The sequence below is a fragment of the Bombina bombina genome, chromosome 3, assembly GCF_027579735.1.
Source record: "Bombina bombina isolate aBomBom1 chromosome 3, aBomBom1.pri, whole genome shotgun sequence".
Lineage (NCBI taxonomy): Eukaryota > Metazoa > Chordata > Amphibia > Anura > Bombinatoridae > Bombina > Bombina bombina.
In genome coordinates this window covers 1,015,204,987-1,015,222,741 of record NC_069501.1, presented here as the reverse complement: position 1 = coordinate 1,015,222,741, position 17,755 = coordinate 1,015,204,987, and the positions used below count along the sequence as shown (strand labels likewise).

At 40.9% G+C, this 17,755-nt stretch overlaps 1 protein-coding gene across 2 annotated transcripts in view; it reads right to left on the bottom strand.

Moving 5' to 3' along the window:
- The window catches only part of PIP4K2C (phosphatidylinositol-5-phosphate 4-kinase type 2 gamma), a 396,981-nt gene that overhangs the window by 148,593 nt on the left and 230,633 nt on the right, over nucleotides 1-17,755 (bottom strand). The window lies entirely within an intron of this gene.

The window sequence follows — 17,755 nt, the reverse complement described above, 5'->3', positions numbered from 1 at the left end:
CAAAATGGTAGAATTTAGTAAAAGTATGCAAAGAAGACCAAGTTGCTGCTTTGCAGATCTGGTCAACCGAAGCTTCATTCCTAAACGCCCAGGAAGTAGATACTGACCTAGTAGAATGAGCTGTAATTCTTTGAGGCGGAGTTTTACCCGACTCAACATAGGCAAGATGAATTAAAGATTTCAACCAAGATGCCAAAGAAATGGCAGAAGCTTTCTGGCCTTTCCTAGAACCGGAAAAGATAACAAATAGACTAGAAGTCTTACGGAAAGATTTCGTAGCTTCAACATAATATTTCAAAGCTCTAACAACATCCAAAGAATGCAATGATTTCTCCTTAGAATTCTTAGGATTAGGACATAATGAAGGAACCACAATTTCTCTACTAATGTTGTTGGAATTCACAACTTTAGGTAAAAATTCAAAAGAAGTTCGCAACACCGCCTTATCCTGATGAAAAATCAGAAAAGGAGACTCACACGAAAGAGCAGATAATTCAGAAACTCTTCTAGCAGAAGAGATGGCCAAAAGGAACAAAACTTTCCAAGAAAGTAATTTAATGTCCAATGAATGCATAGGTTCAAACGGAGGAGCTTGAAGAGCTCCCAGAACCAAATTCAAACTCCAAGGAGGAGAAATTGACTTAATGACAGGTTTTATACGTACCAAAGCTTGTACAAAACAATGAATATCAGGAAGAATAGCAATCTTTCTGTGAAAAAGAACAGAAAGAGCAGAGATTTGTCCTTTCAAAGAACTTGCGGACAAACCCTTATCCAAACCATCCTGAAGAAATTGTAAAATTCTCGGTATTCTAAAAGAATGCCAAGAAAAATAATGAGAAAGACACCATGAAATATAAGTCTTCCAGACTCTATAATATATCTCTCGAGATACAGATTTACGAGCCTGTAACATAGTATTAATCACGGAGTCAGAGAAACCTCTATGACCAAGAATCAAGCGTTCAATCTCCATACCTTTAAATTTAAGGATTTCAGATCCGGATGGAAAAAAGGACCTTGTGACAGAAGGTCTGGTCTTAACGGAAGAGTCCATGGCTGGCAAGATGCCATCCGGACAAGATCCGCATACCAAAACCTGTGAGGCCATGCCGGAGCTATTAGCAGAACAAACGAGCATTCCCTCAGAATCTTGGAGATTACTCTTGGAAGAAGAACTAGAGGCGGAAAGATATAGGCAGGATGATACTTCCAAGGAAGTGATAATGCATCCACTGCCTCCGCCTGAGGATCCCGGGATCTGGACAGATACCTGGGAAGTTTCTTGTTTAGATGAGAGGCCATCAGATCTATCTCTGGGAGCCCCCACAATTGAACAATCTGAAGAAATACCTCTGGGTGAAGAGACCATTCGCCCGGATGCAACGTTTGGCGACTGAGATAATCCGCTTCCCAATTGTCTACACCTGGGATATGAACCGCAGAGATTAGACAGGAGCTGGATTCCGCCCAAACCAAAATTCGAGATACTTCTTTCATAGCCAGAGGACTGTGAGTCCCTCCTTGATGATTGATGTATGCCACAGTTGTGACATTGTCTGTCTGAAAACAAATGAACGATTCTCTCTTCAGAAGAGGCCAAAACTGAAGAGCTCTGAAAATTGCACGGAGTTCCAAAATATTGATCGGTAATCTCACCTCCTGAGATTCCCAAACTCCTTGTGCCGTCAGAGAACCCCACACAGCTCCCCAACCTGTGAGACTTGCATCTGTTGAAATTACAGTCCAGGTCGGAAGAACAAAAGAAGCCCCCTGAATTAAACGATGGTGATTTGTCCACCACGTTAGAGAGTGTCGAACAATCGGTTTTAAAGATATTAATTGAGATATCTTCGTGTAATCCCTGCACCATTGGTTCAGCATACAGAGCTGAAGAGGTCGCATGTGAAAACGAGCAAAGGGGATCGCGTCCGATGCAGCAGTCATAAGACCTAGAATTTCCATGCATAAGGCTACCGAAGGGAATGATTGTGACTGAAGGTTTCGACAAGCTGTAATCAATTTTAGACGTCTCTTGTCTGTTAAAGACAGAGTCATGGACACTGAATCTATCTGGAAACCCAGAAAGGTTACCCTTGTTTGAGGAATCAAAGAACTTTTTGGTAAATTGATCCTCCAACCATGATCTTGAAGAAACAACACAAGTCGATTCGTATGAGACTCTGCTAAATGTAAAGACGGAGCAAGTACCAAGATATCGTCCAAATAAGGAAATACCACAATACCCTGTTCTCTGATTACAGACAGAAGGGCACCGAGAATCTTTGTGAAAATTCTTGGAGCTGTAGCAAGGCCAAACGGTAGAGCCACAAATTGGTAATGCTTGTCTAGAAAAGAGAATCTCAGGAACTGATAATGATCTGGATGAATCGGAATATGCAGATATGCATCCTGTAAATCTATTGTGGACATATAATTCCCTTGCTGAACAAAAGGCAATATAGTCCTTACAGTTACCATCTTGAACGTTGGTATCCTTACATAACGATTCAATAATTTTAGATCCAGAACTGGTCTGAAGGAATTCTCCTTCTTTGGTACAATGAAGAGATTTGAATAAAACCCCATCCCCTGTTCCGGAACTGGAACTGGCATAATTACTCCAGCCAACTCTAGATCTGAAACACAATTCAGAAATGCTTGAGCTTTCACTGGATTTACTGGGACATGGGAAAGAAAAAATCTCTTTGCAGGAGGTCTCATCTTGAAACCAATTCTGTACCCTTCTGAAACAATGTTCTGAATCCAAAGATTGTGAACAGATTTGATCCAAATTTCTTTGAAAAAACGTAACCTGCCCCCTACCAGCTGAACTGGAATGAGGGCCGTACCTTCATGTGAACTTAGAAGCAGGCTTTGCCTTTCTAGCAGGCTTGGATTTATTCCAGATCAAATATGTGTGATGTACAATCACTAGAGGGCGCTAAAGTGCAATTAGAAGGAATATCTCTAGTCAAAGAAACCCATATGAATATGGGCTTCACACGAAAAAAATATATAAAAAACCCTTTACAGACAAATGATAATTAACAGTCTGATATATATAATAAAACTACAGCTGCACCTCTCAACACATATACTATGAAAGTAAAGTGAATCAGACTCCTATAACAAGTGCATGTAACACCAGAGGGCGCTAATATGATTAAAAATTGTGTATACCCAATTTAAAAAGATTTTTTAAAAACAAATGAACAATGGTATATAGTAATGGATAATGGTACCTCATTAAATAAAATGTCCCAGTTTAAAAGTCCACTAGAAAATGTATAGTCTTATAATTGGACACATAAGTTCAAAATTTTTTCTTGACTGTCGGCAGTGGACTCTCCCTGATTCAGAATCAGGATCCTTCTTTTTCCAAAACGAAGCCAATCTGTGTAGGATTTAAACACAAACAAGATCGACCATTGTGTGTATCCACAGACCCAATATATTTCACACAGCAGTATTCAATTTCCAGGGTACTCACACTTTTGCAGAGCACACCAGTGTGCTTGTGGGAACGGACTGGTTATCAGAGCAAACCAGCTTGCTCTCTCCGGTATGCTCTCTCCTCGCAGGTGTGGATAATGACAGATCCACTGGCGCCTCACAGTAAATCAGTGTACTGAGACTTCACTTAGCAGCGGCTTGGTAATGAGAACCTCACTTGTTAAGGAATGGCAGACAATGATGATAAAAAACAAATCTTTAATCATTAGTAAAACCAAAATCCTTACAATACAAGTGGGTGGACAATGTGTAACAATAAAATTTGCTACGCGTTTCTCGGCTCACTTAGCCGTTTCCTCAGGCTAAGTGAGCCGAGAAACGCGTAGCAAATTTTATTGTTACACATTGTCCACCCACTTGTATTGTAAGGATTTTGGTTTTACTAATGATTAAAGATTTGTTTTTTATCATCATTGTCTGCCATTCCTTAACAAGTGAGGTTCTCATTACCAAGCCGCTGCTAAGTGAAGTCTCAGTACACTGATTTACTGTGAGGCGCCAGTGGATCTGTCATTATCCACACCTGCGAGGAGAGAGCATACCGGAGAGAGCAAGCTGGTTTGCTCTGATAACCAGTCCGTTCCCACAAGCACACTGGTGTGCTCTGCAAAAGTGTGAGTACCCTGGAAATTGAATACTGCTGTGTGAAATATATTGGGTCTGTGGATACACACAATGGTCGATCTTGTTTGTGTTTAAATCCTACACAGATTGGCTTCGTTTTGGAAAAAGAAGGATCCTGATTCTGAATCAGGGAGAGTCCACTGCCGACAGTCAAGAAAAAATTTTGAACTTATGTGTCCAATTATAAGACTATACATTTTCTAGTGGACTTTTAAACTGGGACATTTTATTTAATGAGGTACCATTATCCATTACTATATACCATTGTTCATTTGTTTTTAAAAAATCTTTTTAAATTGGGTATACACAATTTTTAATCATATTAGCGCCCTCTGGTGTTACATGCACTTGTTATTGGATTTATTCCAGACTGGAGATGGTTTCCAAACTGAAACTGCTCCTGAGGACGAAGGATCAGGCTTTTGTTCTTTGTTGAAACGAAAGGAACGAAAACGATTGTTAGCCCTGTTTTTACCTTTAGATTTTTTATCCTGTGGTAAAAAAGTTCCTTTCCCACCAGTAACAGTTGAAATAATAGAATCCAACTGAGAACCAAATAATATGTTTCCCTGGAAAGAAATGGAAAGTAGAGTTGATTTAGAAGCCATATCAGCATTCCAAGTCTTAAGCCATAAAGCTCTTCTGGCTAAGATAGCCAGAGACATAAATCTAACATCAACTCTAATAATATCAAAAATGGCATCACAGATGAAATTATTAGCATGCTGGAGAAGAATAATAATATCATGAGAATCACGATTTGTTACTTGTTGCGCTAGAGTTTCCAACCAAAAAGTTGAAGCTGCAGCAACATCAGCCAATGATATAGCAGGTCTAAGAAGAATACCTGAACATAGATAAGCTTTTCTTAGAAAAGATTCAATTTTTCTATCTAAAGGATCCTTAAACGAGGTACCATCTGACGTAGGAATGGTAGTACGTTTAGCAAGGGTAGAAATAGCCCCATCAACTTTAGGGATTTTGTCCCAAAATTCTAACCTGTCAGGCGGAACAGGATATAATTGCTTAAAACGTTTAGAAGGAGTAAATGAATTACCCAATTTATCCCATTCCTTAGCAATTACTGCAGAAATAGCATTAGGAACAGGAAAGACTTCTGGAATAACCGCAGGAGCTTTAAAAACCTTATCCAAACGTATAGAATTAGAATCAAGAGGACTAGAATCCTCTATTTCTAAAGCAATTAGTACTTCTTTAAGTAAAGAGCGAATAAATTCCATCTTAAATAAATATGAAGATTTATCAGCATCAATCTCTGAGACAGAATCCTCTGAACTAGAAGAGTCCAAAGAATCAGAATGATGGTGTTCATTTAAAAATTCATCTGTAGAGAGAGAAAATTTAAAAGACTTTTTACGTTTACTAGAAGGAGAAATAACAGACAAAGCCTTCTTTATGGATTCAGAAACAAAATCTCTTATGTTATCAGGAACATTCTGCACCTTAGATGTTGAGGGAACTGCAACAGGCAATGGTACATCACTAAAGGAAATATTATCTGCTTTAACAAGTTTGTCATGACAATTAATACAAACAACAGCTGGAGAAATAGCTACCAAAAGTTTACAGCAGATACACTTAGCTTTGGTAGATCCAGCAGGCAGTGGTTTTCCTGTAGTATCTTCTGGCTCAGATGCAACGTGAGACATCTTGCAATATGTAAGAGAAAAAACAACATATAAAGCAAAATAGATCAAATTCCTTATAAGACAGTTTCAGGAATGGGAAAAAAAATGCCAAACATCAAGCTTCTAGCAACCAGAAGCAAATGAAAATGAGACTGAAATAATGTGGAGACAAAAGCGACGCCCATATTTTTTGGCGCCAAATAAGACGCCCACATTATTTGGCGCCTAAATGCTTTTGGCGCCAAAAATGACGCCACATCCGGAACGCCGACATTTTTGGCGCAAAATAACGTCAAAAAATGACGCAACTTCCGGCGACACGTATGACGCCGGAAACGGAAATGAATTTTTGCGCCAAAAAAATCCGCGCCAAAAATGACGCAATAAAATGAAGCATTTTCAGCCCCCGCGAGCCTAACAGCCCACAGGGAAAAAAGTCAAATTTTTGAGGTAAGACAAAATATGATAATTTAAAGCATAATCCCAAATATGAAACTGACTGTCTGGAAATAAGGAAAGTTGAACATTCTGAGTCAAGGCAAATAAATGTTTGAATACATATATTTAGAACTTTATAAATAAAGTGCCCAACCATAGCTTAGAGTGTCACAGAAAATAAGACTTACTTACCCCAGGACACTCATCTACATGTTTGTAGAAAGCCAAACCAGTACTGAAACGAGAATCAGTAGAGGAAATGGTAAATATAAGAGTATATCGTCGATCTGAAAAGGGAGGTAAGAGATGAATCTCTACGACCGATAACAGTGAACCTTATGAAATAGACCCCGTAGAAGGAGATCACTGCATTCAATAGGCAATACTCTCCTCACATCCCTCTGACATTCACTGCACGCTGAGAGGAAAACCGGGCTCCAACTTGCTGCGGAGCGCATATCAACGTAGAATCTAGCACAAACTTACTTCACCACCTCCCTTGGAGGCAAAGTTTGTAAAACTGATTTGTGGGTGTGGTGAGGGGTGTATTTATAGGCATTTTAAGGTTTGGGAAACTTTGCCCCTCCTGGTAGGAATGTATATCCCATACGTCACTAGCTCATGGACTCTTGTTAATTACATGAAAGAAAACCATATTGTATTTCCCTTTTATTGCCTCGTACCATTAATTTAACAAAACCTTAAAAAGAGGGCATATCATTGTGTGTGTTGGTGTGGTATGTTGTCTTCAGAAGGCTAATATAAATGTCATGGAAGATCCCCACTCTCACACAATGCAATACAACTCCCAAGGTGCACAAGAAGAGAAAGGATTCTGATAGAACATACAATTTTAAACTTCTTTTCAATTTACTTCTGTTATCAGATCTGCTTCGTTCTCTGGGAATCCTCTGTTGAAGAGCAAGCATAGCCATTTTTATTGGAGCATACACGTGTCTTGAGGATTCTATGGCAGAAGTGTTTTTTACAATGAGCCTTACTAGGTTTACTCTTCAACAAAAGATACCAAGAGAATAAAGCAAATTTAATAGAAGTAATTTGAAAAGTTGTTTAAAATTGCTCTGAATCATGAAACAAATTTTTGACTATATTGTCCCTATAAGAGACATTCTATTTAAAAATGTACTTAGTTCTTTGATGAAAACCATATGTAGAAAGACTCAGGTGCAGCAATGAACTACTGGGAGGTAGCTGTGATTGGTGGCTATTGAAATATGCTTTTTTATTAGCTCAACAGATGTGTTCAGTTAGATCTGTTACATATTGTTGCCCTAAAGCTGACTAAAGGGCCTAAAAACTGCAAAACTACGTTTTTGTTTCAGATAGAGAATATCATTTTAAACACCTTTTCAATTTAATTCTTATTTGCTTTTCTCTTTGTATCCTTTGTTGAAAAGTAGGGCTGCAACAACTAATCAGTATGATTGATCAAAAAAATAGGAGGTAAAAAATCTTATTATCAATTAGGTCAGACATCCTCAAACTTAGCCCTCCAAAGGTTTTGGAACTACATTTCCCATGATGCTCAGCCAGCATATCAGATGGCTGAGCATCATGGGAAATGTAGTTCCAAAACCTCTGGAGGGCCAAGTTTGAGGATGTCTGGATTAGCTGGTCTGTGATTAGTTGGTCAGTTGCACGACACCAGCTGCTTCAATCCAATGAACTCCTGCACATTGTATTTTTCAAACAAATTGTATTTATTAATTATTTTTCATCCTTTTTTTCTATCAGATTAATCGGATAATAATTAGCTGATTAATAGGATAGAAATAAAATTAAGAAATACTATTTTTTGCACAATAACATGTGCAGGAGTTCATCAGATTGAAGCAGCTGGTGCCGTGCAACTAACTAATCGCAGACCACCTAATCAATAAGATTTGTTGACAACTATTTATATGATGAATCTTACCGATTAGCTGTTGCAACCCTATTGAAAACCTGCCTAGCTGCAGGGGTCAAACGTGCGTAGTGGGTAGTGCAATAAAAAATTACTACAACCAATCGGAGCATTTTCTTTTAGCACTTTTATGACGATTTAAAGGGTCATGAAACCCAAAATATTTCTTTCATGGTTCAGATAGAGAATACAATTTTAAACAACATTCCAATTTACTTCTATTATCTAATTTGCTTCATTCTTTAGATATCCCTTGTTGAAGAAATAGCAATGCACATGGGTGAGTCAATAACAAGAGGCATCTATGTGCAGTCACCAATCAGCAGATACTGAGCATATCTAGATATGCTTTTCAACCAAGTAAATCACGAGAATGAAGCAAATTAGATAACAGAAGTAAATTAGAAAACTGTTTAAAATAGCATGCTCTTTCTAAAGAATGAAAGAAAGTTTTGGGCTAGAATGTCCCTTTAAGTACAAAATGTTATGGGGAAATATTGTTATTTAAACAGTTTAGATTCCTTAAGAGTTTGTTGAAATAAAACAATGTTTGCAGAAGCTTTCTTAAAAGCAAGCCAGTTTAAAGGGATAGGAAAGTACAAATTAAACTTGCAAGAAGCCGATAAATCATATAATTTGAAGACACTTTTAAATTCACTTCTATTTTTAAAATGTGCTTTGTTCTTTTGGTATCCCTTGTTGAAAAAGAAAAAAAACACACATATCCTACACTAGTGGGAGCTATCTGCTGATTGGTGCCCGCACACATCTGTCTCTTGTGGTTGGCTAAATAGATTAGTTCAGCTAGCTGCCAGCAGTGCAATGCTGCTCCTTCAGCAAAGGATTACAAGATAATGAAGCAAAGTTGATAAAACAAGTAAATTGTAAAGTTGTTTCAAACTGTATGTTCTATCCAAACCATGAAAGAAAATGTTGGGGTTTCCTGTCCTTTTAAAAGAGACAGTAAAGTCAAAATTAAACTTTCATGAATCAGATAGGCCATACAATTTTAAACAACTTTCCAATTGTCTTATTATCAAAATTGATTTGTTCTCTTGGTATTCTTTGTTGAAAGCTAAACCTAGGTAGGCTCATATGCTTATTTCTAAGATCTTAAATATCACCTCTTATCTCAGTACATTTTATCAGTTTTTCAAAGCTAGACATTGCTACTTCATGTTGGCCATATAGGTAACATTGTGCTCACTCCTGTCGAGTTATGCATGAGTCAGCACTAACTGGCTTAAATGCAAGTATGTAAAAAGAACTGAGATAAGGGGGCTTAGATACAAGATAATCACAGAGGTAAAAAGTGTATTAATATAACCGTGTTGGTTATGCAAAACTGGGGAATAAGTAAGAAAAGGATTATATAAGTTATTAAACAATAACATTTTTCTAAGTAGATTGCCCCTTTAAATAATAAAATACCCAAATATTTCTTTCAGGACTCCGATATAACATACAATATTAACAACTTTCCAGTTTACTTGTATTTAGTCTGCTTAGATAACAGAAGTAAATTAAAAACTTGTGTAAAATGTTGTGCTGTATTTATATTTTAATTGTTTTTTTCTGACTTGCAGAGCTGGAGAGGTTTAGAAATGTTAGTAAACAAAGTGTGTATGTACCCCTGTAGTAGAAAAAGCTACTAGCCCACTCAATGTTATTTTATATATAAAAACACCAGAAAGACAAAAAACATCGCCAACTTTATGTCCTCACACCTCCATCAGTACACATTTGCTGCTAGAAGAGATCTATTGCTAATCTAGGACAAAACGGTTGAAACAATGCAATATTCAGTTTGGAGAAGGGAACGACCACATACAATGAATTAAATGTACTGTGGTCCTGTGTATTAGGTTTTACAAGCCTGATGAACCATGTTTTGAAAGCACAAATAAAAAAGTTATTAATTGATTGCATACTTCTGCCCCATAACATCTCTAATGATCTATTTACCCCCATTTTCAATGATGAGGGTTTATTTGAGTATTTTCCATTATAATAATGTAATTTTAATGTAAAGTCTATATTTTTACAGCAAAACTTAAATTAATTAATGAGTATTAATTATGCTAACCTGATCATTTCCTTTCCATCTGTATGAGGAGAGTCCACGGCTTCATGCCTTACTTGTGGGAATACAGAACCTGGCCACCAGGAGGAGGAGGCAAAGACACCCCAGCCAAAGGCTTAAATACCTCCCCCACTCCCCTTATCCCCCAGTCATTCTGCCGAGGGAAAAAGGAACAGTAGGAGAAATATCAGGGTATAAAGGGTGCCAGAAGAACAAAACAAAACAAAATTTGGTCTGCCCAACGGAAAAAACGGGTGGGGGCCGTGGACTCTCCTTATATTAAGATGGAAAACAAATTATGCTTGCCTGATAATTTCCTTTCCATATGTATGAGGAGAGTCCACGGCCCCCACCCGTTTTCTCCACAGCATTATTCCTTACTTGTGGGAAACAAATACCCAAGCTCTAGAGGACACTGAATGAAAACGGGAGGGTAAAAGAGGCAGAACCCTATTCTGAGGGCACCACAGCCTGCAAAACCTTTCTCCCAAAAGCTACTTCAGCCGAAGCAAAAACGTCAAATTTGTAAAACTTTGAAAAAGTATGCAAGGAGGACAAGGTAGCCGCCCTACAAATCTGCTCCATAGGGGGCCTCATTCTTGAAGGCCCAAGATGAAGCCACAGCTCTAGTTGAATGAGCCGTAATCCTCTGAGGAGGCTTATGTCCCGCTGTTTCATATGCTAAGCGAATAATGCTCCTCAACCAAAAAGATAGGGAAGTGGAAGAAGCCTTCTGGCCTCTGCACTTACCAGAATAGACGACAAAGCTGAAGTCTGTCTAAAATCCTTCGTGGCCTGAAGATAGAATTTTAAAGCCCAAACCACATCCAGATTATGAAGTAATCATTCCTTCGAGGAAGAAGGATTAGGACACAAGGAAGGAACCACAATCTGCTGATTGATGTTGCGATCAGACACAACCTTAGGGAGAAAACCCAACCCAGTGCGAAGAATAGCCTTGTTAGCAGGAAAAAAATAGGTAAGGAGGCTCACATTGCAAGGCCGCCATCTCAGACACTCTGCGTGCCGAGGCAATAGCCAGTAGAAAAGAACCTTCCAAGACAGTAACTTAATGTCAACTGAATGCATGGGCTCAAACGGAGCCCTCTGCAAAACCTTAAGAACCAGATTTAAACTCCAAGGAGGAGCGGAATGTCTAAACACAGGCCTGATTCTAGACAGAGCCTGAACAAAAGACTGAATATCAGGAAGCTCATTGAGCCTCTTGTGCAATAACACAGAAAGAGCCGAGATCTGTCCCTTTAAGGAACTAGCAGCAAGTCTCCCATCTTGGAGAAATGAAAGAATCCTGGATACCTTGACCTTATGCCATGAGAATCCACATTCTTCACACCAGAATAAGTAGGTCCTCCACACCTTATGATAGATGCGATGGGTGACCGCTTTCTAGCTTGAATGAGAGTATCAATCACTCTCTCAGAAAACCCTCTCTTGGCTAAAACTTAGCGTTTAATCTCCACGCAGTCAGCCTCAAAGAATCTAGATTTTGATGAATAAAGGGACCCTGTTCCAGCAGATCTCTGCAACAAGGTAATCTCAATGGAGGAGATGATGATATCCCCACCAGGTCCTCAAACCACATCCTTCGCGGCCACGATGGAGCAATTAGAATAGCTAAGGCTTGCTCCTGTTTGATGCGGGCCACTACTCGAGGAAGAAGTGGTAACAGTGGGAAATGTAAACTAGATTGAACCCCAAGGGTACTGCTAAGGCATTTATCAGCTCTGTCTGGGGATCCCTGGACCGTGACCCGTATCTGGGTAGCTTGGAATTGAGTCTTGACACCATCTCCGGCATCCCCCATCTGTTGTAAATCTCCGCAGACACCTCGGGATGGAGACCATTCCTCCAGATGAAAAAATTGCCTGCTGAGAAAGTCCGCCTCCCAGTTGTCCACACCTGGAATGTGGATCGCTGACAGCAATCAGATGTGTGCCTCCGCCCAGTCCAGAATCCGAGATACTTCCCTCATAGCTAGGGAGCTTCTTGTTCCCCCTGATGGTTAATGTAAGCCCTGAGGTAATGTTGTCCAATTTAAACCTGATAAACTGGGACAAACCCAGAAGAGGCCAAGCCTTCAGAGCGTTTAAGATTGCTCAAAGTTCCAGAATTTTGATCAGTAGAAGAGATTCCTTTCGAGTCCACCAGCCCTGTGCCTTTCTTGCACCTCAAACAGCTCCCCATCCTGTTAGACTTGCGTCCGTAGTCACAATCTCCCAGAATGGTCTAAAGAAGGATGTCCCCTGGGACAGGCGATTTGGACAGAGCCACCAAGAGAGCGATTCTACTGGCCAGTTGTCAAGAGAAATCTGTTGGGATAGATGTGAGTGATCGCCGTTCCATTGCCTCAGCATGCACAGCTGAACCTGGCGAATGGAATGATATATATGCTGGACACCAAGAGCCCAATCACCTCCATACACCGGGCCATAGATGGCCTTAAGGAAGTCTGGAGGGCAAGACAATTGGAAGTAATTTTGCAACGTCTCTGGTCTGTAAGGAATATCTTCATGGATATGGAATCTATTATCGTGCCCAGGAATTCCACTCTGGTATTGAGAACCAGAGAACTCTTTCCTAAGTTTATCTTCCATCCATGAGATTGAAGAAGAAGAGCTCTCGAATGGTCTTATGCCAGCCGACAGACCAGAGCCTGGACTAGGATGTCGTCCAAATAAGGCGCTACTGCAATACCTCTGGATCTCACCACCGCGAGCAGAGCCCGCAGAACCTTTGTAAAGACTCTTGGAGCAGTAGACAGACCAAAAAGAAGAGCTATAAACTGAAAGTGCTGGTCCAGAAAAGCGAATCTTAAGAACTTGATTGTGTATTGGCACATGTAGGTAAGCATCCTTCAAGTCGATCGTAGTCATGAACTGTCCCTCTTGCACTAAGGGCAGAATAGACCTTATCGTCTCCATCTTGAACAATGGCACCAACAGAAACTTGTTTAAACATTTCAGGTCTAGAATCGGGCGAAACGTACCCTCCTTCTTTGGGACCACAAACAGGTTTGAGTAGTATCCCAGACCTCTCTCTGCTAGAGGTACCGGCACAATTACTCCCAGGGAGGAGAGATCCCTCATGCACCCTAGAAAAGCGTCTCGTTTTTCTGGCCTTGAAGACAGGTTTGATAAGAGGAATCTGCCCCTGGGTGGATGAGATTTAAAACCTATCCTGTAACCCTGAGCAATGACCTCTAGAACCCAAGGGTCTTGCACATCTCCCAGCCAAGCCTCCACAAAGAGATAACGTCTGCCCCCAACGCGATCCAGCGATGGATCGGGGGACGCTCCTTCATGCCGATTTTGTCTCAGATGGCTTCTTGTTCTGCTTGGATTTATTTCAAGATTGAGAAGGTTTCCAAGTTCCCTTGGACTGATCAGGCTTTGTGGGGGGCTGCTGGCGTTGGGAATTATCCGAACAAAAGGGACGAAAATTAGGACCCTGTGCTTTAGGTTTGTTCTTCTTATCCTGCATTAAAAATGCACCCTTGCCCCCAATGACCATGGCTATGATAGAATGCAGTCCTGGACCGAAAAGAACCTTCCCCTTAAATGGAAGGGAAAACAATCTAGATTTTGAAGTCATGTCAGCAGACCAACACTTCAGCCACAGAGCCCTACGGGCTAGAACAGAAAACTCTGATGTCTTGGCATTCAAGCGAATAATTTGCATATTTGCATTGCAAATAAACAAATTAGCTACCCTCAAGGCCTTATTTCTTTCCTGGACTTCATCGAGGGGAGTTACCACCTCGATCATCTCCGACAGAGAATCACACCAATAGGTAGCGGATCCCACAACCACAGCAACCGCCGCTGCAGGCTGAAATAAAAATCCTGTGTTCTGAAACATCTTTCTCAACAGTTTCTAGCTTCTTATCCATTGGCTCTTTAAACGAAAAACTATCCCGAAGCGGGATAGTGGTGCGCTTAGCAAGCGTGGATATAGCTCCATCCACCTTAGGGACAGAGCCCCACAACTCTAGTTGGGAGTCAGTAACCCTGAACAATTTCTTAAAAAAAGAAGGGTAAAAAAAGGAGGATTCGATTCTTTCGCATTCATTCTTAATATTTGCCATCTTAATGGGAACTGGGAAAGTTTGTGGCACCACCCTGTCCTCAAACCTTTACACGCTTAGGAATAGAAGGTTCCTCGGGTTTCTTAGGTTCCAGAACCTCTAACGTAGCCAACACTTCCTTTAATAGAAAGCATAAGTGCTCTATACTAAATCTAAAGTCTGGTTCCTCCGCAGCCGGAGGCTTAGAGGCAGCCGATTCCGACCCAGAAAGAGCCTCCTCTGAAGTATCAGAGGAGTCTTCATCAGCGGATAATCTAGTATCAGATAAATCCAGCAAGTTGTTAGATGACCCCTGGGAAGGATACCAGTATTTAACCTTTCGCTTGCGCTTAGCAGGGCAAGGTAAAGCACTAAAGGCCGCAGACACTGCTGTTTGCAACTGTTCAGAAAAGTCTGACAGTAAGAGGGCCCCTCTCAAAGGAGGATTAGTCGTGCAATGGGGAGCTGCATGTGTAATCTGAGATGATTGCAGCGAACGCACCTCACGGGACGGCTCAGTTGTACTAAACATCTTAGTATTATAAGATATAAGTACTTTATCAAGGCATGTGGAACATAGTTGAGCAGGTGGGTATACTGTAGTCTACTCACAATAAAAACAGGTATTAGATCTTGGTAAAGAGGGAATACCCTCTAACGCATCAGAGTCCTCCATAGCTTGTGCTTTTAAAATGGCTATTGAAAAAGTAAATGGCACCTTTATACCCCCAATGGCAGGGGCACTCACCTACACCAATGACCCAGGCCTCACAGAGAAACCACTCTTCTCCTGTAAACCGCATGGTCAGGAAAGAGGAAGTTAATGAGGCCACACCCGGTCACATGGAGTGCCATGTAGGACCGCCCCTGCAGCAGGAAGAAAATTGCGCCTAACTGACCGGCTTCGCAGTTTATCCAAACCGAAAGTAAAACCTGAATTTTTCCACATCTGCCAGAGCCTCATCTCACACACGTCACAGCATAAAACATAATAAAGCAAATCATGTATAAAAAAACCCTTCCAGGGATATTAACCCTTGATTCCATACAGATAAAGGAGTCACACTGTGACACTGTCTTCTTACGTTATCATATGCTATAAAATGAAACGATCTTACTGGAATCATCCCCGTGGAACAGACACACCGCCTCTCAAGTGTGACAGTCTTGTAACGTCGCACCTGACATGGACTTGAGTGATAGAAGCAGGCAGTGAAACTCATCAACACTGATTGCTTAAGAGTTGTTAATACGAGTCTGGATTGTTTCGCAAAAAGACTCTCCCTGCATCTCCAGACCCTAACATTCGTCAATGCTCTCACTGCGAGGCTGACAAGACTACTTAAAACTCCAGTGCCATAGCAAAGAGTACTACCCTCCATAAGAGACTACTCCGAATCTTCCGACACTTCTCTCCCATCCTCCTGTGAGGAAAGACAAAGAATGACTGGGGGATGAGGGGAGTGGGGGAGGTATTTAAGCCTTTGGCTGGGGTGTCTGTCTCCTCCTGGTGGCCAGGTTCTGTTGTCCCACAAGTAAGGAATGAAGCCATGGACTCTCCTCATATTAAGATGGAAAAGGAAGTTCTCTTGATTACTCATTTCAGACTAGTGTTTTTTTCAGGTTGTATTTTTTGACCTCTTCAAGTAGTCTATTACATTTGCGTTTTACATGGGGCAAATTTACGTATTAAATTTTGGTGTGTTAACACAATACATTTTTACTTTAACTTAGTTATAATAATGACCCTACATAACTAACACCTTCAAATTGTAAATTCTTTGTGGGGCAATTTTGCATTCTATATTTGGCATATGTATCTAGCCAAAGACATACCTGGTAGGATCAGAAATTACTCCATCAGAAATAGATGTGAACATAACAAGAGCTCAAAGACAATGCTTTCTAATGCTGTTCTCCACAATACCTATTATTTTTTATTTATAAAGTGCCAACAGATTCTGCAGCGTTGGGTACAAGGATAAAAGTACAACAGAGAAAATACAACAAAAGACAAAATTTTACAGACAAATACAGGGGGAACTGAGGGCCCTATTCCAGTGGGAACTTACAATCTAGATGGGCAGGAGGACGGGAAACAGGAGGTGGGGACTGCAAAGGTGAGAATGATATTAGTGAGATAGATGAGGGCAACTGTTAGCTAAGTGAAGTTCATTTGTTAATGAGTCAGGTGATAAGCTTCCCTGAACAAAAAGGTCTTTAGGGAACTTTTAAAGGAGGAGAGGTTAGGGGAGAGTCTGACAGCTCAAGGAAGTGCTTCCAGAGGGTTGGTGCCGCATGAGAGAAGTCCTGTAGTCGAGCATGAGAGGTGATGGTAGAGGACGCAAGGAGCAGGACATTGTTGGATTTTAGGGGGCAGGCTGGAGTATATTTGTTGATGAGTGAGGGCAGGTAGGGTGGGGCAGGATTTGTGAGGGCTTTGTACGTCAGGGTGAGAATTTTGAATTTAATTCTGCTGTGAATGGGGAGCCAGTGAAGGGACTCACAGAGATGTGCAGTAGAAACAGAGCGTCGAGAGAGGTGGATTAGCCTGGCAGATGTATTTAGATGGATTGAAGGGGAAAGAGGGAGGCCGGTTAGTAAGTTATTACAGTAGTCAAGTGGGGAAATTACCAGGGAGTTGATTAGCTGTTTAGCCGTTTCATCACTCAGAAACTGACGAATTTTGGTGATATTCCATAGGTAGTTGAGGAAGAGAGCAATTGGATGTGGGGAATGAAGGACAGATTTGAGTCAAGTGTGACACCGAGGCAGCGGACTTGGGGTGATGGGGAGATAGTGGTGCCGCCAACAGTGATGGAAAAATTAGAAACTGGAGTAGATATGGGGGGGGGGGGGAGATTTGAAGTAGTTCAGTCTTGGACATGTTTATTTTTAGATGGCGAGTGGCCATCCAGGAGGAAATGCCAGATAAGCAGTCGCTGATGTGAGTATTGACAGAAGGAGAAAGTGCAGGGGTGGAAAGGTAGATCGGTGTATCATCAACATAGAGGTGAAAGTTGAAGCCATAGCTGTTGACAAGTTTACCCAGTGAAGAAGTGTAAATAGAGAATAGTAGAGGACCCAGGACAGAGCCTTGAGGTACTCCAACAGGCAGAGGCGATAGAGAGGAGAAGTCAGCAGCAAAAGAAACGGAGAAGGATCTGTTAAAGAGATATGAGTGAATCCAGGAGGGGGAAGTGTCACAGTGCCCAAGAGAGCTGAAAGTCTGTAGGAGAAGGGGGTGGTCAACAGTGTCAAAGGCAGCACAGAGGTCAAGTAAGAGGAGTATAGAGTAGTAGCCTTTGTTTTTAGCAGAATGGAGATCATTAGTAAACTTGGTGAGGGCAGTCTCAGTTGAGTGTTGGGAACAGAAGCCAGATTGCAGGGGGTCGAGCAATGAGTTGGAGGACCGGAAAGTGGGTTAGGTGATCAAA